Raw genomic sequence first — 26715 nt, forward strand, 5'->3', positions numbered from 1 at the left:
CAGACAGTTCAAGCTGTTGAAGAAGCATCATTTCACAATTAAAAAACTCAGCAATAAAAAACTTAACGTGAAAAATGGATGGCTTTCTGTGAGATGGTGAAAGCTGTTTCACTCGAACTGCAGCATACAGAGAGCAATTAAAAGCGGTTTAGATAGAACAGGCTTTTTTTTTTTTTTTACAAATTATAAAGCAAAGCTTAATTAGATAGATATGGTAATCTCGTGATAATATTAAAATAATAGATAGATGTAGGGTTATGCTTCAACACCGTTGAGAGGATATGTAGGAGTGGCTATAAGAGAGACCTGGATGGCTGGGTATGAGCAGGAACATGTCTGGACATGTCGATCAGTCTTTGGGTTCATGGCAAGGTTGTTCTTTTGATATAAAAGGTCTCAGGAGAAGGGGCAGGGAGGGGGGTGCCAGCCAACAAACAGGTCTTGACAGACCGGGGGGCAATGCAGAGGCAGCATCCATCAAACTGCTTTTGACACAAACCCTGAACCAATTAGGCAGGTGGGGTGGGATTAAGGTGGGTTCTGGGCAGTATCAACATCCATCAAACTGTTCTTGACACAAACTCTGAGCCAATCAGGCAGGTGGGGTGGGATTAAGGTGGGGTCTGGGTGGGATCAACACCCATCAAACTGCTCTTGACACAAACCCTGACCAATCTGGTGGATGGGGTGGGGATTAAGGTGGAGTCTGGGCGGGACACCAAACACAGGACAGGGGGCTGGAGCATCATTTAAACCCACCAATCACAGGACAAGGGCGGGGTATCATTTAAATCCACCAATCACAGTAAAGGGGGAGGTGCGATCAAGTCATCAATCATTTTTGATTGACATTTTGACAAAAGCACCCTGCCTTAATACTACTCTCATACTCTGGTGTTAATGCCCCTGGACAGGTGGTTCTTCAACCACGACTCACTCATTTTATCCTCTCTGAATTAGAGTCTCCTCCCTTGACACTTGGGGCTGTGCATACTATCACCCTAAAGAACATCTGGGCATGATCCACCAATTCTTTACTACCGGTTCGCCACCTCTTCATCAAGTTCAGTGACGCCAAGCTTGAGGTGCTGTGCAGATTCCAAAATGTCCAATCCTTGCATTGTACTAATCTCATAATTATAATTTATTTGAGTTACAGTTAAGACCCTTTAAAGGGAATATAATTTAACTATGGGTTTAGCAAACTACAGGACCTGTATAATATTTACTGGCTCTCTCTAAGCCCCTGTATTAACTGTTGAAGATGCTCTCACTACTGAATACTACTGACTTTCACGTAAGCCTGTCTGTTTCCCTAGGAAATTCTCTTTACCACTTTTTCAGCCCAACATAACTATAAATGCTATAACTGTTTAAATGTTCTTGTTTTAAAATGTGCTCCGTATATTCCTCCTAGCATCAATACTTGCACTTTATGTACCCAAGTTCTTCCTTCTTTAATGGGAAACCCTCTCGCTTATTTACATTTTACAAATATGAAGCCAGATCATTGTTTAGTTACTGGGCACCACTGAAGATTATCGTCTGCATGCACTGTGAAGTAGTGAACACCAAAAGCACACTCACACTTGCCTTTGCTCCTGGAAAATCTAGCAAAAACTCTTCTAAACAGGAAAAAAGCTGAAGAAAGCTCTACCCAATTACTTTGTGGTGACCAAAAATAAAGCTTTAGGAGAAAAAACTGTATTTTAATCCAGGTTCACACAGAGATGAACTACAGCACCACTCAGCACCATCCACCAGAAAACTTCAGTATGAAGTGAATGTTCTATACATCAGCACAGTACACAAAAGGTATTAATTGAATTTAATAAGTAAATAGCCTTCATAGCCTTAGTGTTACTTTGTACTCGGCCATTCAGCTATTTACAACTATTTTGACCTGCTAATGTCACTTATGTATAAAGTTAACTAGCCTGAGTTTGTTTATAGCTCCTGGCACCACATACAGAGGTGAATACCGCACTATGTTACATTCTTCTGGAAGGATCTCAGGATCACAATACAATTGTACTAGGAAAACCTGGGATCAGAAAATGAAAATGAATGGATGGACTTGAATTGAATCGAGCAAATTAAATCAAGAGACCTGTTTTTTATAAGAGACCCATGTATGTATAATAAACAGTCTGTTGTCCAGATAGAACCAAGAAATGGATTGCTTTCTGAAGCTTGTTATGTACTGTAATCATTTCACCACAGGATTTTCTTTGCACATGAAATTGAACATGAAATAAATACCTCTTCTGCAATTTAATAGTCTTATGATGAAAGAAAGAAGTAAATTGTTCTGATGTTAAGAATTTTAGTTAATTATTCATTGGAAAATAAGCAAAACAACAGATGTTTAAATTATTACTACGGGGAAGGTTTTTGAACGTTTTGATTAAAACACATGTTGTATTGGCTTTGGCCTGCAGGAACAGAGGCCAGCTTCTGTCACTACACAACATCTAGTGAATGGCATTTGCTTCCCATTACAAACCATTCTTTTCAAGTAAATGTCAGAATGTTTTCTTTCAGTTTTGCTTCAGTGGGAAAGATTAACTGACCCTTTCATCTTCCAGTCTCTGCTCAACAACAGAATCATAACATGTGGCACACAAAATAAAAATTTTCTATAGTTGTTAAATAAACAGGTAAATAGTAATCTCTATGGTAATTCCAATTAAACATGAAGAGTTTTATTCATTTAAAACATGTCTTAGATTCCCTAGGTTTTTATGTAGGAATTAACTTTTTTAATTAAAGACAAGAAACTTGCACTTCATACTTTCCTTGCACATCTGGATAGCAATAACTGCTATGCCAGAATCCTATTTATAGACAATAAATCAGCATTTAACACTGTTGTACTATCAAAGCTGACTGCCAGACTCCTCAACTTGGACTTAGTGCCAGCTTGTGGAATTGAATTTTGGACTTTCTAACTTACAGACCTTAGCATGTGTGGATTAGCACCATCAAATCCTCCACACTGACATCAACATGGTCACTCCATAGAATAGTGTGCACAAGTACACATTTGTACTCCTTGTTCAAATCTGACTAAATGGCCAGAAAAGCTGCAACTTTATTGTTACATTTGCTGATGATGCCACCGTCACAGGCTTGATCACCACAGTTGACGCATCAGTTTACGGTGAAGAGATCTACGTACTGACTTAACAGTTTCATGACAACAATCCCAACATTTCAGGCCATATCTACAAAACCAAGGCGCTTGTCAAAGATGTCAGAAAGCAAATGACAGACTATACTTCTGTCTACATTGGAGGAGATGCCATTGAGAGGGTAAGCAGCTTGAAATTTCCTGATGGACAGAAGTGGACATAACACATTTCGGGTCTTGTCCAAAAGAGTCACTAAATCCTCTACTTCCTCACACATCCAAACACAGCTCACATTTATCCATCTGTTCTCAAAAACGTCCAACTTCACTGGGTGCATCATGTCCTGGTAAGGCATCTATTCAGCACTGCAGAGGGGGGCAGCATGGAATATTACCAGCAGCAAGCTGCATTCTGTTCAGGGCATATTCATAAATCTCTGCCTTAGGAGGCAACGAGTATAATTAAACACTCAGTCATCCATAAACTTCTTTTCTCATTCCTTAAGACAAATGAAACAGAACTATTAGCATCCGCACCAGTAGATTCAGGGAGAGATTCTGCAATCCAAAGGCAACTGAAAACTGGAAGAAAATCTAATAGGAAGAGATCTGACAGACCCAACGTCACAACTCAATCAGAAGACAAGTTTCTGGGGGTCACCAGCTTGTGTAATAGGTACCTCACGCATAACAGCTTCAAGCACAGCTTAACAGTGGTCGAAAAAAGCAAGTCTCAGTTTCTACTGCGAAGAGGAGACTTTGTGCTGCAGGTTTGACAGTGGCACTAACAAAGCCATTCCTTAAAGGACAAAATAGGGCCTTGAAATATTGTCTGTTGCCTACTGCAGATTGGATGGAAGTCTTATGGACTGATGAATCAGAATTTGAACTCATCAGTTCATCACTCAGTGTGTTTGTACACCGTTCAGTTGGTGAAAGGATAGTTCCTTAGTGTGGGACATCAACTGGAAGTGTGATGGTCTGGATTTTTTTTTGCTGAAGGTAGAGTGTGTGACTTGTACAGAGTGACTGGCATTCTGAATCAAAATGGTTACCACTATTTGTCTATTATATCAGCAAAAGGTGGCTACTCTCATGAATCAAAGCTGGATTAAAACTTTGTACACGTAATGATTTCTTTACTTAATTTTTTATTTGTTCTATGCCTTGATTTCATGAAACATTAAGACATTAAACTGCAGAATTTCCATAGAAACTGAAAAAACAGGTGTTGTAAAACTTTTGACTTTTGATGTATTGAGGTAAAAAAGAAAAACCATTAAACATAAAAAAGATTTGATGTACCAACCAGTCACCCCATTTAATCACCACCATTAAAAAGAAAAAGCACACAAAGGTGCAAAATGATGTTGTGACAAAATAAGAGTATTTGCCATACTCAGCGTTACTTCCAAACTCAAAACTGACTTCCTTTGTCTTCAGTGTTTAAGTGTAGTCAATCCTGGAAAGGGCAGGGTTTTTTAGAGCAAGTTGAACTGGGTCATGAGTCCTCTGCTGTTTGAGCATTGGAACTGTGGGTAAAAGGGAAAATATGGTTAGCAATATCATGGTATCGTTACCTTTTGGAGAGTGCTGAAATTGTCCCCTGAGGAAACAGGCTTGACAAAATATAAACAAATACTATAGTGTACTTATACATTGTATATAATTGTATGCCTGTATGTTGCATGTCCCTGCGGTGGGCTGGCGCCCTGCCTGGGGTTTGTTTCCTGCCTTGAGCCCTGTGTTGGCTGGGATTGGCTCCAGCAGACCCCCGTGACCCTGTAGTTGGGATATAGCGGGTTGGGTAATGGATGGATGGATGTATGTTGCATGCTATTTATACTTGTTTGTGTGTGTATGTGTTTTTGTTGGTAGTGACTTATTGTTAACTGTTCTAACACGACATGCAAACATGGCCGGATATACCATCAGGGTGGCTGGAGTGCAGCCCCTGGAGCTATACTTGCAAAAGGGTCTTAAGCATATATAAGAAAAAAGCCCTAAAATTGGAAAAGTCAGTGTTTCCCCTATTATAGCAATCTACTATCTAGAACACAATCCAGCCTCAATTCAAGCTAATGAGCTCATTCACTGTTCTTTGCCCCAGGTGTGGCCTTGTCTGTTCAAGAGCAACGCAAAGTGATTTTATACGAAAGAAAGATTACATTTGAAGGCAAAGTTACAAACATAAACATCACATAGACGTGTGTCTGTCAAGCTGAAGTCTGCTACACTCTCCTCAAGCCTGTTATGCTAAGAAATTAAAGAGATGCCTTAACACAACATTTTAAGTCATGCTTAAGCAGTAATGCCACATGGCCTTGCAATGCTCCCACTCCCCAAACACTAAGAATGTTGTGTAGTATTGGCTTTAGTAAGTCATAGAAAAAATCATTACATTACCAAAGCAGTGTTTTTGTGACCAGGGAGAAAATATTTCGCAACCATTATAATAGACTGAAATTAAAAGAACTGCATATATAAGCACCTAGGAAGTCATCTTGTGCATTGAGACTCCATGTTTAGCATTTTAATGTCTATGTGTAATCAATTTATTGGTGCTGCAAGTTTCCTTGATTTTGAAGAAATTGTGTTGCCTGGAGCACTGACATATTTTTATATTGTAGAATTAATAGTACAAACTGTCATAAAATATTTCATGAAAAAGTGACAACTTGCTACTACAGTACAGATATGTGTAACAGTTTTTTATTGCTTAAATGTTACATGCTGAAATGTCATATTACTTAAAGCCCAAACTGACATTACAGGTTTTTTTTCCAGTCACATTTGGGCCAATAGCCTCCAGACATATTGATCAATGTCATCTCAACTCTGCAGTCATTATATCATGTGAGCATGTACTGCATTTGTGATTGGTCAGTGATACCTGCCTGTGACTGTGCACAGCTAGCAAATCAGATGTGATTGTTCCCAAAGTAAACTCCTCCTAGGTCACTGAGTGTATAATCAAGAATTCTTTATTTAATTAATTTCAAAGAAAAATATTTCAAAGAACCTTACCAACTAAGGGGACAAAATGACATGCCAGTCTAATGATTGTTATGATAAGTAATTTAAAAAAACTCATGGGCTTTAGAGCCTTTTGTTGTTGAAAGCTTAATGTATTTAAGGTTTGAATCCAGCACTGAAAAAGCAACAGGACTGGATGAAATACTAGTGGGAGTCTGGAAGAGTTTAGGTGAAGTGAGAGTAGATGATTTGTGGGATTTAATACTGAAGATCCACGGACATTAGTGGAGGAACACTGTGATTGTCTCCATTTTTAAGGAGAAGGCTGATATTCTGGATTATGGAAACTATCTCTGCTCTACAGATAAATAAAACAACAAAACATCCCATGTCCATGACTGGGCATAATGTCGTCTGGTGTCCACAAAACGGAGGGAATGTCCGATGAACAGAGGCAACAAGACCCACCATGATCAAAACAGACAAACTTTAAGAAATAGGCAGTTCACTATGCTAGTAAAGGGATAAAGCTTATGTCACACTAATGTCACACACAATGAAAATTTAGGAAGGGTTATAGAAAGAAGCTTCAGATAAGAGACAACCATAGGATAGGAGGAGTTTGGTTTTATGCCAGGAGGAACAACTGATGCAGTTTTTGTATTAACACATGCTCTAAGAGAAAAATCATGAAACGTAAAAAGACTTGCATATGGTGTTTATTGATTTTGAGAAGGCATATGATACAGTTCCATGTCAAAAAGTCTGGAGAAGCATGAGGGAGAAAGGAGTACCAGAGAACTACGGGAATATTGTCCAAGATATGTATTAGGGAATGGGGACCCAGGTTAGAAACAGCATTTGGGTAACAAACAAGATTCCAGGTAGAATCATCTGCACCATGGGTTTTCTTTAAGCCCTTACCTCACAGATCTGGTTATTGATGTGTTGACATATAAGATAAAAGAAAAACCCAGATACATACTTTTTGCTAATGACATTATATTATGTAGCACCAGAAGGGAGTAAGTGGAGAGATAGTTATGTAGAATATAGTAGGACTTTAAAAGATAAAGGATTGAAGACAAATAAGAACAAGAATCTTTGAGGTTTGCTTGTGTGCTAGCAGATGGATCTATTGAAGAATAGTCAGCCATTATCCAACCTGCTATATCCTAACAAAGGTTCACGGGGGTCTGCTGGAGCCAATCCCAGCCAGCACAGGGCACAAGACAGGAACAAATCCCTGGGCAGGGCACACACACCCACTAGGGACAATTTAGGAGCGCCAATGCAGCTAACCTACATGTCTTTGGACTGTGGGAGGAAACTGGAGCGCCCGGAGGAACCCATCGCAGACTTAGGGAGAACATGCAAACTCCACGCAGGGAGGACCTGGGAAACGAACCCAGGTCTCCTAACTGCAAGGCAGCAGCACTACCACTGCGCCACCATGCCGCCCCTATTGAAGTATAGATAAATGTAAATACTTAGGATCAGTGGTAACCAAAAACTGAGAAATGGAGGCAGAGATAACCTATACAGTGCAGTGTGGATGGAAGAAAATATCAGGAGTATTGTGCACTCATAGAATCAAGGCAAGAATTAAAGGTATGGTTTACAAAACAGTGGTAAGACCAGCAATGCTGTAAGGAGCTGAGACACAGGTATTAAAAGGAGTGCAAAATAATTTGTTGGATGTGGTAGAAATCAGAATATTGAAATGGATGTGTGAAGTTACAAAACAGGATAGGATAAGAAATGAGACAATCAGAGGTACAATAAAAGTAAGAAAGATATCTAAGAAAGTAGGTTGAACTTTGAAAAGTTGATTGAAAGTACAGAAAAGTAGGTTGAATGACATTGGATATCAATAAGAGGAGGAGAGTGAGGGCAGAGCCAAGGATCAAATGGTGGAAGTTGAAAAAGGAAGACTGTAAGGTTCAGTTCAGGGAGGAGATAAGACAGGCACTGGGTGGTAATGAAGAGTTAACAGACAGCTGGGCAACGACGCAGATGTAGTAAGGGTGACAGAGTATCATTACAGTTAATAATGTTTTTTCTGCTTTCTCAACAGCAAGAAGGGTGCTTGTCATGACATCTGGATAGAGGAAGGAGGAAAAGGAAATCTGGTGATGGAATGGGAAGTACAGGAGAGTATATAGAGGAAGAGGATGGCGAAGAAGAAGTGGGATAGTCAGAGAGATGCAGAAAGCAGACAAGAGTACAAGGAGATAAGGCGCAAGGTGAAGAGAGAGGTGGCGAAGGCTCAAGAAAAGGTGTATGATGAGTTGTATGAGAGGTACAGGAAGACCTGTACCGATTGGCTAGACAGAGAGACTGAGCTGGGAAAGATGTGCAGCAGGTTAAGGTGATGAAAGATAAAGATGGAAACATACTCTTAAGTGATGAGAGCATGTTGAGCAGATGGAAAAAGTACTTTGAGAGGCTGATGAATGAAGAGAATAAGAGAGACAGAAGGTTGGATGATGGGAGACAGTGAATCAGTAAGTGCAACAGATTAGCAAGGAGGAAGTAAGGACAGCTATGAAGAGAATGAAGAATGGAAAATCAGCCTCACATAGAAGTTAGTGAAGATTATGATAAAGAAGATGATTGTGCTCTCCAAATAAGTCATCAAAGAAAATGTTCTGTTTGACATAACATGTAAGAGCCATTTCATAGTTACATAAGATTCATGTTTTACTAAATGACAATGCATAATTTTTGGGAGGTTTCTATAACCCCCATAAGTTGAATAGAACATCTCTGACTAAACATTATTCTCAGTTAGTGACCAGCCTTGCCATGTGTAAGGTGTAGAGGGCATATGGTTTTAAACCGTGCTCGTGCCTATGTGCCTAAGGGCCCACGGGCCTTCTGATTGTGTGAAGTAACTCTTAAGATAACGTGCTTATTTAAGTGCAGAACAGTTGAAGCTAAGAATCTTTAAGTACAGTATATAAGAAGTTAAGAATCTTTAAGTATAGAAGTATAGAAGAAGTATAGAAGAAGAAGTAAAAAACTTTTAAGTACAGAAATAAATAAAATTTCTCAAGAAAAGCTAAGTTTAGAGAAGATATATTTTTCCTTTTTTTGCCTTTTATTCTCCATGTGTAACTACTTTTTTCTTTATTCTTGTGTGGATTATTTGCTTTTAACTTTCACTAAATATTTTTAAAACAAACTTTTTGACTGAGAGATTTCTTCGGCACGCATTTTACCAATGCTTGATCTCGCCTTATACTTCGACGGCTACATGACACATGCCTACTTTCTCATTAAAATTACAGAATAAAGTGCATAACATTAGATATAAATAGTTTTATGTTAGAAGTACTCAGTGAGGCTTTTCTCTAAAATTTCTTTTTTAATTTTTTATATTATAGAATGAGTTTATTATATACACAATAGAGTTTATTTAAACATCATCCATTTGTTGAAGTAAGCTGGTATCTCCCCACCACAGTCTCCCCTCTTTTGTTGATATGACTTTGTTCTTGTAGTTAGTGAGTGAATTCTATTTTCTTTTATCAGATTAAAGTCCATCAAAAAGTCATTTTTTTCTTTAGTAACACATCCTTTTATCCCCCTTATCAGTATGCATGTATTTATTCATCTTCTATCTGTTTTATCTGGGATTCTCCAGACTTTGTAGTTTCTGTTGTTTTTAAATTAGTTCTTGACGCTCTGATATAAAACTAATGTCTGGAACATGATGACTGATCCAAGACTTGCAGGTAGCCCCATTGGTCTTAAACTATTTCTCCTTAAGGATAGGTTTTAGTATTTTTGTAGTCGATGCTATTTCTTCACAATCATGGTATACTGTATATTAATTTGCCATGAGAAATTACATTCTAAAGTGAAGTATTTTTTATACATTTTAAAATATACTTAGCCTACACTTGTGCTTATAATGGAATTTAATATTGTTTTGTGCTTCTTTTGTAATACTTCCACGTTTTCATTAACAATTTTTTAATCTTGGGGTGTGTCTATTTGGCTTTCTTTTAGTTTTTGTAACATTAATATACCAATTAAATGCGTTTTCTTTTTATCATGTTCACTTGAATATATATTTTACTATGCGTATTTTTTTATAAAAATGTTACAATTTTGGTCATTTTTATTCATAGTAATTCATTATGTTGGCTTTACTTTCTCTGTTACACAATAGCTATTCACATTTCAACTCAATTCTATTTTTTTCACTTATATGTAAGACAGAACCAATCCTTTGAGAGGCATGTGAACAGCAAAAAACCAGATGAGATTGAAACTTTTAAGATCTAATTTAACACTAGAATTACCAGAGCCTACGAAAAAACTCATACATCTGGCCCACCTTAAATCCCATCGCACCTCTCCGTCAGTGTCTTTTGTCCCGTAAATGTGCCGATAAAGACAAGCAGCAAGCAGCCTGCTATTCCATCCCCCCACTGCCGCAGAACGTGTACAAAGTTCTCCCAGCTCGTACCTTGATTATCTGGGAGTTAAGTACTGGAGTTTTAGAGTGGAAATAATAGATCGTTATTTGGGTTCAATGAGTTCAAACACATTGTTAAAACAGAAACGTTTTTCATATTTTAGTAGTAAATGACAGAATGTTGGCATAATCTATATAATGTGCGAGGCTTGAAGTCCAAAGATCAAATAAACACTTTCACAAAAGGTTCAAGGATAAGACAACAGCTTCCGTGGCGTAGCAGTAAGATTTGCTGACTTGTAATCAAAAGTCCCCAGTTTGATTCCAACTGCCTCCTATATTTGCCGTTTTCAGTAGTGAGCTGCTCTTATTGTTAATATTATACAGTACACACATACATTTGATTTCCATCTGTAACAGACAGTGTACATTTATAGGACGTGTAAAAGTTACCGTTTTTTTTCACTTTTATTCTCTCAGTCACAATCACGATACATACTACCGCTACTAGGGATCTGACGCTGGAATAACTGTAGATGTGAGTGGTGTTTTGAGGCAATGGAGCTGGACATTCTCTGATCTGGAGGGATAAAAGCTGACACACAAACGCTGGTGAATCTGCCTTCTTCGTATCTCACCATAACTTGATTTTATTTATTCAATTTTATTGAGTGTTCCTGTTCACGCTGAATTAGTATGAACCTTATGGTCTATGATGTCAAAAAAAACAAAAACAGAGACATAGGTATATATGATATCTGGAATTATACATTTTATGACCTGTATAGTACATTTCAGAAAACATTGTGGCACGGATGCAACATTATTCATATTATTCATATTCATTCGCATAACATCTTGTGCGTGTAATCAGTGACTGTGTGTTTTTTTTTTTTCCAATCTTGCCAGTCTCCATGTTTCTATATGGTGATGTTTCTTTTGTACTCCAGTACATACAGAGGAAAGAATAGTACAGAGAGGTCAGTTCAGCGCTATATGCAATCATCAAATTCTAATGTTAACAGTTCACACACAGGCAAGGACTGTCCTTCCTACATTTACAACAAGCTAAATCTGACACTGACATACTGTATGTAACTTGAATGTGACCTGTGCTGGGAGTTTTATTGAAATTTGCACTACTATGTTTACGCACTGTTAATGCAACCTTTGTTATATTTCTGTGCTGAAAATCAAGTTGGATTACACAAGAGTACCAATGCCAATACTGCTCAATTCTATGAATTTGTTTAAAGAAATGATGTTCTTCAAGTATATTTCTGACAGAGTCTTGCAGGTTGTCACTGGCAATCAAACAGTCCCCTCGACATTCTGAAATTGTCAAGTCAAAATCCCTGTTTTACCTACAAACCATTCAAATTTTGCTCCTATCAATACAGAGCCTACTACATACAGATAGGAAGTATATCAAAGACAATGGTTATGATTTTTTATTTTCTATTTCTTTCCTTACCTTCACAAATTGACAAATTCACAGACGTCCTGCACTGAAGCCCACGTGAAGCACTGAAGCATCCAGCATGCTGCTGGCATTCACGACTATCTCTTTCTTTTTACAAAATTTGGACATGTGTAGTAGATTCAGGAAGGATATCAATTCACACTCATAGAATAGGATCACTTGCAAAATTTTATTTGAACAAGGACAAAAGCAAAAAATCGGATATGAGCCAAAAATTTAAATTGATTCACTTTTAGTTGTAATGTGAAAGTAGCCTTGATGTTTCACATTTACAGGAAAAGCTCCTACACCACTGAGTTTAGAATTTACTGCATCATCAAGCAAGAATGAGCCTTGGAGTAAGATTTTAGTGAATTCTTTTACACAAAGCATGTCACAAAATTATTTTAGGCAAGTTTGATCCCTGTGTGGTATAACTGTATTTTTATAAAGTCCTGTTTTCATTGCTGTGCTCTTAATGTTAGATATTATCTTGATTGTTCTACATAGTAAATCTGTAATCAATCCATAAAAGTGTAATTAATTCAGACAACACAGGAAAGATGTATGGGGGCAGCCGTCCGTATATTTGAAATTGGCTGCCAATATTGTAGCAAAAGATGTGGTTCAAAGTGGCACAGTTCAGTCCATAACAAAGAACAATCAATATATGAAAACATGGCGCTTATATATATGGCAGATGGGAAATTATGTCATCAGGCCGGAACCGGAAGTGGCATCTGCATGACCAGCACCAGAAGTGACGTGACCAGAATCTGAACTGATGTCCTTGGTGCTGGAACCAGAAGTGGCATCTTGATACCGGAACCGGAAGTGACATCATCAGACCCAAGTGGAATTTCCTGTGATCGTTCTGCCAATAGAAAAGAGAAAAAATTACTGCACTCTGCCATCCACTGGTTTGGTGAGGGATTACCATCTTTTGAGCCTTTTAGCTGGTCTCCCATGCACACGTGTGTAACAACAGATTCAATTAATATGACAAAAATAATTACAGCAGTGAAACAAACAATGAATACAAAGGGGGCATCTTGCATCATACTGTAAATCCGTGAAACTTTCTTGTATGTATGAGATAATTTCTCGTATATTCAAGTTATTATGTTATGTGTATGAGATATTATTTGGCATGTACAAGTTAATATCTCATATGTATGACAGTTCAGGGTTAGTCATTTATGCTGTATGAATTATTTTGCAAGGGTTATGGCTCTTTGTTTCATCGTCACATCCTTACTAAATGACTCATTAGGGAGGTGTTCAGATCTGTGCAACTGTTTATAATGATTACACACTCAGTCTGTTAATGCAAAATTTATGCTAAGTTGTGATGTCTGTCGCTGTTTTAATGAAGCATTTTGTAGTGTCATTAACTGAATCATTTGTTTTATTAGCCTGTATCGCACAATGTGAAGGACAGCCCTGGATGGGAAGCAAGCTGATAGTTAAACACACATATGTAGTGTTGTGGGTCCACAGCTCATGTCAAAAAGGCCACTTTTTAAAATAAATAATTGCCACACTTGCGGTTTAGTGAGGGGGCGTGGTGTGTGTATGACCGAGCGGTTCTCGGGGGAATTTGTGATGCGGTGGTCCTCGCTTATGTGCACAGGTGAGAAGTTGTCTGCATCTGTAATTCTTCCCAGGAGCTTCTGATTGCCACAGCTGATCCACGTCCCCGTAATAAATAGAAGCGCGAGGCAGCTAGAGAAAAAAATGAAAGAGAAAGAAGGAAAAGAAAGAAACAGAGGTTGCAGTAGAAGAATACTGGAAGCAGGTAGAGGAAAGCCGATGCAGGAGAGCAGGCGAGAGCGAGCGCAGGCTCGCAGGCAGCCGAGCAGTGAGCCTGGGTGTTTGGCCGGCACCCGAGGAGCAGTCGATTGTGGTCGCTCCCGCTGAGCATTTTGTGAAGAGCTCGAGTGACCGGGAAGGAGGATGGCTCACCGCATAACGCCAGTGAAGGCAGCGGGAGTCGGGACTTGGGACGTGAAAGCCCCAGTGTGCTTGCCCTGGTCGCTGGGGAGCCCAAGTCACAGTTTGGTGGAGCCTACCGGAGCCAGGGATTGGTGAGGTGAACAAACCAACAGGAGAAGGCAGAGAGAATATCAGCTGCAGGGAGGGTGGCTCCCCTGGTGCATAGCCTGGACGGGAGTAAGCAGGGGAGTCACCAGTAGAAGAAAGGCACTGTGCTTTGTGTTTTAAAAGACTGCTTCCAGCCATTGTTTTAACCTCATTGTTTTTAAAAGATTTTTTGTATTGGATTTTAACCTCCACCTTTCACTCGTTTTAATGGATTATTTATTTAATGAAGACGTTTGATATACTGCACTTTATTTAATTTGGACACTTTGTTTTGTTTGCTGTTTTTAATAAAAGCACTTAGCACTTTTTGCACCATGCCCTTGCTTCATTGTTGTGCTTCACCGCCTAGCTCATCGGTGACATTACCAACGGTTCAAGAGCTCCCAGAAGGAAGATGGGAGTATGGAGCAAACTCGCATCGTCACAACATGCACATTCATAAGGGATCAATTTAAAGTGGCCAGTCAAGTTAAGGTGTCTCTTTTGAAAAAGGAGTGAAAACAAAGAAAACCCTCAGAGAGAATGTGCAAATTGTACATGAGTAGACACGTGAGTCAAGATTAAAATCCAGGAATCTGAAGAAATGTGGAAGCAGGGATAACCATACCTAAAAACTCTGCAGACTGGGGTTGCAGCTCTAAATGAGTTCATTATATGTGTGTTGAAAATGATGGGTTAGCACTCTGCCCAGGTTTGGGTCTCACCATTCACTCTGTGCTGCCACCCTATTGCACACACACACGCACTGTATTGGTATAACTTCAGAAAATTAATGAATGTCCTGGATCATTATGTTCCTGATATGTGCAATATATTTTTATGTGGAGTGTATCCCTTCCAGGGTATATTATAAGTATCTGCTTATTAACTTTATTAAGTTATTTATAATCCTGTTTCTTGATAAGTTGTGTGGTTTTCAACTATTCAGTGTTCATCTACCCATTCCTTTCCTGAACCACCATAAATCAAGTTTTTGGCTACAGAAAGCATGAGTACCCTTCGGCCGCATCAAGCAAAATTAAGGAAGGAATCAGCCCTGGACAAGACACCAACCCATCGGATGGCATGAACATCCAAATAATAGCAATTATAATTTTGACCAGTAATAACATTTAATGGTAAGGTTAGAAACAATTAGATTATTTATTAACAGTTACATTAGTTATTTATTTTTCACTATGAATATTGTTCTATACAACCTCTTACATTTATTGAGTTGATAAACCTTAATAGTTTAAGTGATGTAAAGGCTGCTCATCGAAACTGCGGACTGACCAATGTTGCTGTTTTTCACATAGAATTGTATGATAGAGGCTAATAAAAAAAATGATTGGGTTAATGACACTACAAGATGCTTCATTAAAACAACGGCAGACACCATGACTTCTCATAAAGTTTGCATTAACAGACTGAGTGTATAGTAATTACAAACACTCGAATTTATCTGAACCTTCCCTAATGAGTCACTTAGGACGGAAATGACATTGAAATGAAGAGCCCTCTACCTTGAAAAGTTGTACGTATGGCATAATTAACTAACACTGAACCACATTTTCCTCATTTGTTTTAGGTAATTTTATTTCATGCATAGGAGATGTTAACTCGTACATACAAGAATATATCTCCTACATGCAATATAATAACTAAAGTAATAGTAATAATAAATAATAAGTAATTATCAAGTTTCACATATATACGAGGTATAAAGCCCCCATAATTTTTTTCATTGTGCAGTTCAGAGCTTCTGTAAATTAAAGATATAATGCTGTTGGAAAGATACAAACAATAATGAAAATTTCCATATCATTATTTCTTTTAAATCTTGTTATTTGTGACCTGAATTGTGCATGTAAGAGATTACTAATGTTTTTTTGAGCCGCATAGTTCATGGTCATAGGGAATTTAAAGATATTATTTGTTTTGTTTTATATTTTTCTAATTTACATATGCCCTCACTAATAGTCAGATCCATGAAAAAATCATTACAGCAAAATAGATCCCAGGTCGGCTTACTGATATATCTTTAGTTATGCTTTCTGGTCCCGTACTATATGGAGGCCAGCACAGATATTTTTAGGTCACCAGCTTGAATGCAAAATATATTATTACAATAAATTATATTGATTACTGTCATTTTAGTAGAGCAGTAGCTCTGTTTTTTTTCAATTTGCCTAAATAATTCATAAAAAACACCAGTTCAAAAAGAATAGAAAAGTAAAGGGTAATATTTCCTGAAACTGAACCAGTCACTAAATAATTTCTCTTCTGGTTTTGTGTTAATTCTGGAATCAAACATATGAAAATCTTACTGTTAAGCATTTAAATGTCTAGTATTCATTTTCACTGATAGGAGAGTTAACTACTGCTACCATTTCCAGCCATTAGAAATTGCTGAGTCAAGTTTTTGAAAGTCACCTTTTTAATAGTCTCCCTTTGCAGATTCATAAAAATATTGGAACTAAAACCCCTGACTGTAAAATGTAAGATGCAGAATGTGTCCTTAGGAAGTTAAAATAAACTGTAGAGGGTTTCAAGATCAGTTCCTGAAGGGCCACAATGCATGTCAAAACTCTTCCACTCTTAAAAGGCTGTATTTAAGATTTTTATTTGTTATTTTTTTCTAAACCAGCTAGCAGTTAAACGTAAGTTGCAATTAACAAAGGAATCAGTACTAAGATACTTTGGAAGACTCAGGGAGTGTCTGATTTTGGGAGAAGATGTCGTAGGGCAGGGCATAAATGAAGGAAAACTAAATTAACAGTATACTGTGTATTGTTGAGGCTAATTGTGGCGGAGTACAGCCAAATTGTTCATCAAGGCAGTCCTATTTTTTTGAAATTGTGAAGGGTTGTGCAGGAAATCCATTAGTTTTGTTTTCAATTGTTGATTGTCTTCTGAACCCAGTTCAATTAGGAAAATGCCTCCTGGAAACTCTGGTGAGGCTTGTGGAGTTTTTGCTGTATTATTTGAGTACAGAGTGGACAGTATTGGATGTAAAATAATTCTTCCCACCATAATTCTTCCTGTTGAACCCCAGCATGCTATTTTTAGCGATTTAAGTTCCTTTACTGAAATAGGTTTTTCTGAACTCCATTGAATAGTTTCTTAGCTACGGCCTTCCGCTTTTGTCCTTGACCTAGTCCTATCTGGCTTTTTTGAGGATGTCTCTCATGTGCTGATTGATGGTGTTGACTCATCAATGTATGCAGAGGTCTTCCCAGATTGTCTGGTGACTGCAGTGGTTGAACCCCTGCTAATGAGGTGTAATCTGGACTTTTTGCGTTTGACAACTTTTGACGTTTTGCTGGCATTCCTTTTTTGAGTGGAATTCTAGAGGGGGCAGTTTTTCGGCAGTTGGGTGACTGTTTGAATAAACATTTTATTCCTGATGGGTTTCATTTGGGTTTTGGAAAAAGTCATGCTGCAGAGACTGCACAGGTTGAATTATTGGATGACTTGCAGGTTTATATGGACTTGGATACCCTGTCTGTTCTTAGTCTCTTGGACTTTAGCACTGCATTTCACACCATGGACCATATTATTCTTGTAGATCACTGTGGTCAGTTGGTGGGTCACCTGGAAGGTGTCTTGGATTGGTTTTGGCCTTATTTGGCAGGCTTACATTTCTTTATTGGCTGTGATGATTATACTGTAGTTTGGGGATCCATGCTTTTGTTTACAACATGCTACAAGAATCTGTTCTGAGCCTGCTGTTGTTTTCAGTGCATCAGATTCCATCTGGGAATGGGGTGAGCTGCCTCTTCTGTGTAGATGATGTGTAGCTTTGTTTGTCTGTGATTCCTGATGGCCCTCACTCTCTGGTCTCTTTAGTCCAATATCTGGCTTATGTTTTTGATTGGATAACTATGAAGGAAGCTGAGGTCTTGGTCATTGGTGACACTGAGATAGTAAGGATCTTGAAGGTGTACTTGATCTCTTACCATTGAGGTTCAGGGTGGAGGTGGAAAGTTTGGTTATTGTAATGGAGTCTCTGCTTTTCTGTGCTTTCTTTTCTGTTTTTCTGTTTTGGCGTTTTGCATCACCTTCACATGGTTAGGGCTCTGTGCAGCCAATGACACACTCCTGGACTTCTGCCCTCAGACAGAATAAACAGGCTGAGGTCAGTCCTTCAGAAATAACATCATGGTGGGCCCAGGAACAGAACACAAGAAACATATATATATATTTGTTATATATATATACAGTATATATAACTAAATATATGCCTGCCAAATAATACAAAAAGTACACAGCACATGTATTTAAGGTTCATCAGATGCACATACTTTTGCTTCCGTTTGCGGGGATTGAACCTCAAACATCAGTACTTGAGGCAAAGCCTCAGACATTGCGCCACAGTGGCTGGTTTGCCTATTTGACAGGGTGTAGATGGGAGTATTACATGCATAGGTCTGATCACAATCTGATATTTGTGTGGTTACCTACCAGGTAATGTATGGGGTTGGTCGGCCAGCCGGCAGATATCTGCTGTGTCCTCTGGGTTGTGAGAAGCAGATCGTAGACTTATTAAATAGTACCTGCCAAATAATACAAAAAGTACGCAACACATGTTTCACCCTATTGGGGCTCATCAGGTGTACACACTTTTGCTTCCCTTTGCTGGGATTGAACATTAAACATCAGTTCCTGAGGTGACATTGTGCCATGGCGACTGATTTGCGTATTTGGCAGGGTGTAGATTGGAGCACTTCTTAAACTGCAAAAGATATTTTATTTGAAAATGAGACTTTAGATGCATTTTTTTTTTTTAGAAATACAGATATGAAAATACAGAATAAAAATAAGATGTTAGATGTAACTAGGTATGCATTAGGCTTTATGATAGTGCGACTACTACCCAACACTGAAAATTTCACAACACGTTGCCATTATCTTTGAGACAGCCTGTTTCAGGAATTCTGAGACTCAGAAAGTGTAGGCATAGCATTAAATATTTTTTGCATTGCATTATCTTCAGTGGCTGTTTTTGGCCCAAAAAACTTTGTTATATTGAAATTTATATACATTACATATATATATACACAATACATAAATATTACAGTTTTTCTGAATTGCTAAAACACTAAATCCCATTGTAAAAACTAAACTGTCAACTACCAAAACTCTTTCATCAAATCAATCCCACAGATGTCAAAATCTTAAACACTATTCATCTGGTTAGGACACAATTTGCAAATCTGAATCTCCCATTTACCAAAACTCTAAACACATTCTCAAACACAAAACACATTTAGCAGTGTGGTGCACTTGTACCCAGAATGGTGCACACAGGCTACAGAAGTTAAACAAAACTAACACACTGTTTTCATCATTTACACACTACCATTCAAAATTGAAAACATATGTGTCCAATCAGTGAACCCAATTAGTAAACAGTATATAAGCCTAGTGAAATGCAAATGGCATGAGTGGATCCAACAATGGAGCAATACAATAGAAGAGGAAGAGGAGTCCGTGTCAGAGGTGGTGGGCAAGGACTAAGACCAAGAAGAAGATCTGTAATTTCAAATGACATTCGAGCAACTGTCATAGATCATGTTCTGGTGCATGGCATGACTATGAGGGAGGCAGGGCAATGTGTGCAACCAAACCAAAGCAGGTTCTCAGTGGCTACTATAATCCGGACCTTCAGAGAAGAAAAAAAGGTAAAAAGTATACTTGTCTCAATAAGGGGACAATGAAAAATAATTTCTCCATGGTACTGTGTTTGAAAACATTTACTGAAAACATAGATGTGTATATATATATATATAAAGTATACTTATAACTAAATGGTATTTTTTTTAGAATTGAAAGATGGCCACATGAGGGTGGAAGAACACGCATGTGCTCACAACACCAGGAGAAACTTATTGTGGATATGGTCCGTCAAAATAATGCAATTCGACTGCGTGAAATACAGCAGTGGATTATAGAAGACAACATACATTTTGAGGGAATACAGTTTGTGCCCATTGCTTGAACACTATAGACACATGCTTAAACCAAAGTAACATAACTTGAAGTTGTTGTTACTATACCTTAAGCAAAGTGTAACCATACCTTAAACAAAAGTGCTGCTTTGCACTTTAGTTGCAATTCTGCAACACACTTGCTCCTTTTTACAACACACTTGCTCCTGTACACTAGAAACTATTTCATACATAAGACACTTCGTTCAAAAATGAAATCTCAGGGTACCATTGAGAAAACACATTGAATTCAAAATACAAAACACATTGGGTAATTGAAAATACTTAGACACACACCTGAAAATACTTACTTACAAAACGGAACACCAATCAGCCAGCAAAAAAAAGACCTCACTTAAGCCATTTTGAGAACTTTGCAAGCACGGAAGCAGGGAGAGCTAGAGGCAGAGGTAGAGGAAGAGGAAGACAGAGAGAGAGAGGAGGACGTGGTCGAAGAGGCCATGCAAGGACCATTATTTCTGATGACATAAGAGCAACTTTGGTGGACCATGTCATAAACCATGGCCTGACTATGAGGGAAGCTGGGCAGAGAGTCCACCCTAATCTAAGCCATTTCACAGTTTCATCCATAATAAGGACATTCCGACTGGAAAAGAGGTATGTCTTCAACTCTCTTCTCTACTCAGACTGTATCTAGAGTATTTGCAGTACTGTACCATATCACATTGCCATATCACATGTACTGTATTTCAGAGTGGCTAATGCTCCTTTTCGAACAAAAGTGGTAGATTTGTGAAACATACGATGATAACGTGTGGAGATGTTTCAGTACTGTGTATGGTATACACAGTAAAGTACAGTATATACAGTACTGTAAAAAAGAAGCAAACCAATAACAATTTGTGGTTGCATTTTTCTACAGAATGGCTAGAAGACCTACTGGGGGTGGACGCCAACGCCTGTTCACCCAACAGCAGGAACTTGCCATTGTGAACCTAGTCAGAGCAAATAATGCAATCCGTCTCCACCAGCTACAGCAGCAAATACTTGAAGATACACAGGTATTCAACAACATAAATCGAGTAAGCATTACCACTATCAGACGCATCTTGGTAAAGCACAACATGACCATGAAGCAACTGTACAGGGTTCCATTTGAGAGGAACAGTGTCAGGGTCAAAGGACTTCGACATGAATATGTACAGGTAAGTGTTACAGTCCTTTACATTTACAATACAGAATGGCTGCAGTCCAGTAACAGCTGAATATGTACCATTGGATCAGTGCCACATAGATATATTCAGAAAGCTACACAGATACCTGTGTGGTGGGGTGGAGCGGTTCTGTATGTGTAGTAGCGTAGTTGTGTGTTTTGAGTAATGCCATCCACAATATGTATTTTTTATTGCAGAGAATCTTGGACATGGATAGAGCTGCTCAGCTTCATGAATTTATTTACATTGATGAGGCTGGATTCAACCTTAGCAAAAGTAGACGACGGGGACGTAATATACTTGGCCAAAGGGCGATTGTACACGTCCCGGGGCAGCGCGGGGGAAATATCACATTGTGTGCCACCATTAGCCTTCAAGGGCTACTGCACCATCATTCCAAACTGGGTCCTTATAATGCGCAACACATAATCACATTTCTAGATGCACTTCATGATGCAGTTGTACAGGACAGACCAGAGCAGCCCAGGTTTGTTATTGTCTGGGATAATGTCAGTTTCCATCGGGCTGCTATCATCCGGAACTGGTTCACCAACCATGATCAATTTGAAGTTGTGTATTTGCCCCCTTACTTGCCATTTCTCAACCCTATAGAAGAGTTTTTTTCTGCTTGGAGATAGCGTGTATATGACCGGCAACCACATGCCCGCATGCCTCTTCTGCAGGCAATTGAACAGGCCTGTGGAGACATTGAGGTAAGGTCAATCCATGGATGGATTTGGCACACAAGGGGATATTTTCCCCGATGCTTAGCGAGAGAAGACATTGCTTGTGATGTTGATGAGATCCTTTGGCCAGACCCCAACAGACGGCAGTATCCATAAGCCCACTTACGCACAATTATGTTTTTCTGTGTTTACAGTAGTGTATTGTTTTTGCTTTAACTGAATTTACTGTACTATAAAGAACACGACTGTAATGTACAGTATTTAGTATTTCATTTTTGGGTGTTGTGAAAACGTGCCTTCTGTGGAACTGAATAAAAACACTGCAAACAAAAGCCTGCAGTGTTTTATATAAAGTAGACTAGTGTGTTGCTGCTGATTTGAAAGTGTATTCATATGATGCAAGTGGGTACCATTATGTCATTAGAATGACATTTTGACAAAGGATTGTTAGGTTTTGATAGCAGAGTTTCAATTTGACATAGATGTGAATGGTTTATTTCCCAGTGTTGTTTCTTATTTACTTGTGTGTAGAGTTTTGACAAGATAAGCCAATTTTTGCAGAACGTGTTCAAGCAACGGGCAAAAACTGTAAATAGTGTGAGTCTGTCAACAATTGACCGTGTCCTGCAACGCAACAAGATAAGGATGAAACAAGTTTATCGGGTACCATTTGAGTGAAACTGTGAGAGAGTGAAAGAGCAACAATGTCAATATGTGCAAGTAAGTAAACTTTTACAGTAAACTCAGTACGAGAATGTATACAGTGATCCCTCGCTATATCGCGCTTCGCCTTTCGCGGCTTCACTCTATCGCGGATTTTATATGTAAGCATATTTAAATATATATCGCAGATTTTTTGCTGGTTCGTGGATTTCTGAGGACAATGGGTCTTTTAATTTCTGGTACATGCTTCCTCAGTTGGTTTGCCCAGTTGATTTCATACAAGGGATGCTATTGGCAGATGGCTGAGAAGCTACCCAACTTACTTTCTCTCTCTCTCTCTTGCGCTGACTTTCTCTGATCCTGACGTAGGGGGTGTGAGCAGGGGGGCTGTTCGCACACCTAGACGATACGGACGCTCGTCTAAAAATGCTGAAAGATTATCTTCATGTTGCTACCTTCTGTGTGCAGCTGCTTCGTGAAGCGACATGCTGCACGGTGCTTCGCATACTTAAAAGCTCAAAGGGCACGTATTGATTTTTGACTTTGTTTTTCTCTGTCTCTCTCTCTCTCCCTGCTCCTGACGGAGGGGGTGTGAGCTGCCGCCTTCAACAGCTTTGTACCGGCGGTGCTTCGCATACTTAAAAGCCAAACAGCCCTATTGATTTGTTTGCTTTCCTCTCTCTCCTGACGGGCACTCCTTTGAAGAGGAAGATATGTTTGCATTCTTTTAATTGTGAGACAGAACTGTCATCTCTGTCTTGTCATGGAGCACAGTTTAAACTTTTGAAAAAGAGACAAATGTTTGTTTGCAGTGTTTGAATAACGTTCCTGTCTCTCTACAACCTCCTGTGTTTCTGCGCAAATCTGTGACCCAAGCATGACAATATAAAAATAACCATATAAACATATGGTTTCTACTTCGCGGATTTTCTTATTTCGCGGGTGGCTCTGGAACGCAACCCCCGCGATGGAGGAGGGATTACTGTACTGTATTGTCTGGGATGCAGCACATGTATACATCATACTGTGTCATTTACAGAACTAAATGTAGTTTGTTGTCACTGTGTACAGAGAATCTTTGAGCTTGGCTCAATGGTTAGGCCTCATGAATACATCTTCGTGGATGAAGCTGGATTCAATCTAGCAAAAAGGAGAAGAAGAGGTCACAACGTCATAGGTCAATGTGCCATTATTGAACTGCCTGGCCAGTGTGGTGGAAATGTAACTATCTGTGCTGCCATCAGCAGCTATGGGGTTTTCCACAGTTATGTTACTGTTGGGCCATACAACACCGAACTTCTAGTAACATTCCTGGATGGTCTACGGGATGCTTTGCTTGAGCAGAGAGATCGCGAGCAGGCAGAGCATCCCATGTATGTTATCATTTGGGACAATGTGAGCTTTCATCGTGGTCCAAGAATACGTGATTGGTTTCACAATGAGCAGCATTTTATGAATGTGTTTCTTCCACCATACTCTCCCTTTTTGAACCCTATTGAGGAGTTTTTCTCGGCATGGAGATGGAAAGTATATGACCGAAACCCTTACACACAGGAAAATCTACTTCAAGCAATGAATGGAGCATGTGGTGAGATAGGAGTGGAATCTTGCCAGGGCTGGATTCGGCATGCTAAAGGATTCTTTCCTCGTTGCCTTGCAAGGGAGACCATAGCATGTGATGTGGATGAAGTCCTGTGGCCTGACCCAGCACAGAGGCGTGATGCTGAGGCAGAATAAATTATCTGAATATGCTGTAAAAATATATAATTTTTTTTATATATATATAACTTTTTTGCTGCAGTTCATTTTTTGTTAAAATGTGAGAACAAGAATAAATGAATGAATAAATAAATATTATTTTCCCGCTATCCCACAGTGTTTTGTATTTATTTATGTAGTGTGTAATCGTTGCTAAGTTGTGTTTGCACATTGGCTGGTTTTCTGTGGTTTTTGACAGTAGTGCTTGATTTTGAGTAAAGTTAAAATAGTTTTGGGTCAAATGTTTGGTTTTGCAAGACAAGTGAAAGGTTTTGTGAGTGTAGCTTGAATTTTAGAGTTTGTGTTTAGTGTTTTGAGACAAAGAGATGAGATTTTAGGAAATGTGTTTTAGCAATTCAGAAAAACTTTAACTGTTTTATATACAGTATATATATATATATATATATATATATATATATATATATATATATATATATATACTGTATATGTGTATATATATATATATACACACAATACATACATATTACATATTATATATTATATATATTATGTATATAATACTATATATATATATATATATTAAATGTCAAACAAAAAGAAATGATTGTTCAAACACAACAGGAATAGCAAAGAAAAGAAAAACATACTTGAGCCAGGGATCAGATCCTTGCTGAAACACATTATCTTATTGGAGGAAGACCTGCCTATGACTTTGATATGAAATCCGCTATCAAATTGAAGGCAGGCCAAGGCTGACATGCAATTATTGAAAATGAAAATACCCTATCAAGCAATTGCCATGACTTATAGAGCTAAGCCTAAATGCATTAAAGCAAACCCTCCACTTATTTTGTTGGAGAAAAGCCAATCAGTTTTTAAATGGTCACAGTTATCAAGAAGAAAACTGCACCCTGCCTCATGGCAGCCATGCTTACTATAACTGAAATAAGTCTGTGACCTATAACAAGTGATCAGCTCATGCTAGAATAACATGTGAAGACTCTTTTCAAAGCTGATAGGCTGGGAATTTCAGAGGTCTGCCCATCACTTTAATTTCAAAACAGGTGACTGAACTGGAGACAAGTGATTGCAGATCTGCACAGACTCATAATGCATGTGCCCAATGAAAGAACTGCTTTGTCATACAGTTAAAAGTGGGCATCCACTGCAAAGCTACATTTCCATTCTTTTTTCATGGATACATATCTTGAACTTTGAAACACAGACAATATTGGCTATTAAGTAGAAGTCTGAACCCCCATCCATGCCTGGTTGGATTTGACTGTGTGTGAAGACCAATGAGAGTCTTTGTAAAGCATTGAATATGGCATTTGTTTTCTTTAAAAAGTAGCCTTAATATCTTATAGTGGACTAAAAATGAATAAAGTTTGAGGTCAAGAAATGGATTGATACAATTTTTTGTGGCAAAAAAGGAATCAGTAATAAACATTTATAAATGTTTTAAACTCTTTGTCAGTAAAGGCTTAGGAGTGATGACAAGATAAGTGATGAAGTGGCTGTGAATGCAGGTTTCAATATTGTACAAAAAAAAGAGATACCGAATATGTATATGTGCTCTTGTTTTTGGTGGCGGAAGTGTTTTAAGTTGGTGAAGTTTATGCAGGAAAATGAGGAGTGTACCAAATACATGTAGTGATCCTTTAAGGAATTCTAAAACAGTAAATTACCAGCAGTAAAAGAATTGTGTTGCAAACCACTCTGGGCAACATTCAGATATTTGTCAAAAGGAAGAAATCAAGAAAAAATAAGGCAATCAGTTCTCTATTTCAGTAATTTACGGTATTTTTGTGGAAAATTGAATGCTTTATTCAATTTAGGTATGCAAGCACCTTAAGTGTTATAGGCTGTTATTTTCAATGGAATGTAGTTGTAAAGGTGTTTTATTTTAAAAGATTCTAAGCTGAAGGACATTTAATTATAAACTGGAAGACTGCTGCTTAGTTTACTTTTCTAAACACAAATAACCAAGGACTGGGAACAGTTTTAGTGAGCATTGTGATGTCTGATTTTATTTTTACATGAGGAAAAAGTTGCCCTGAATTCTCTATTATAAAGCAACCGAAAACTGTCATGAATTTACCTTTTAGAATTCAGATGGTATGTTCAGCATGGTCTGTCTAATCGTCAATTTCTTTTGCCTCTAGAATGATTTGATGCAGTGTCTCTAACAGTCTTCTTTCATTTGTCTAAATTCAGAAACAGCTTTCCCTTTTTACTCTATGTTTAAACTGACTCAGATTTCTTTGTCACAATATTTACTTTACATAAATTCATACCTTCTCAAACCCACTTAATCCAAGTCAGGGTTGCAGGATGCTGGAGCTGACCCCAGCATGACTGGACACAAGGCATGAAATGGCTCTGGACAGAGCACCA

The sequence above is a fragment of the Erpetoichthys calabaricus genome, chromosome 5 (assembly GCF_900747795.2).
Source record: "Erpetoichthys calabaricus chromosome 5, fErpCal1.3, whole genome shotgun sequence".
NCBI classification, from domain to species: domain Eukaryota; kingdom Metazoa; phylum Chordata; class Cladistia; order Polypteriformes; family Polypteridae; genus Erpetoichthys; species Erpetoichthys calabaricus.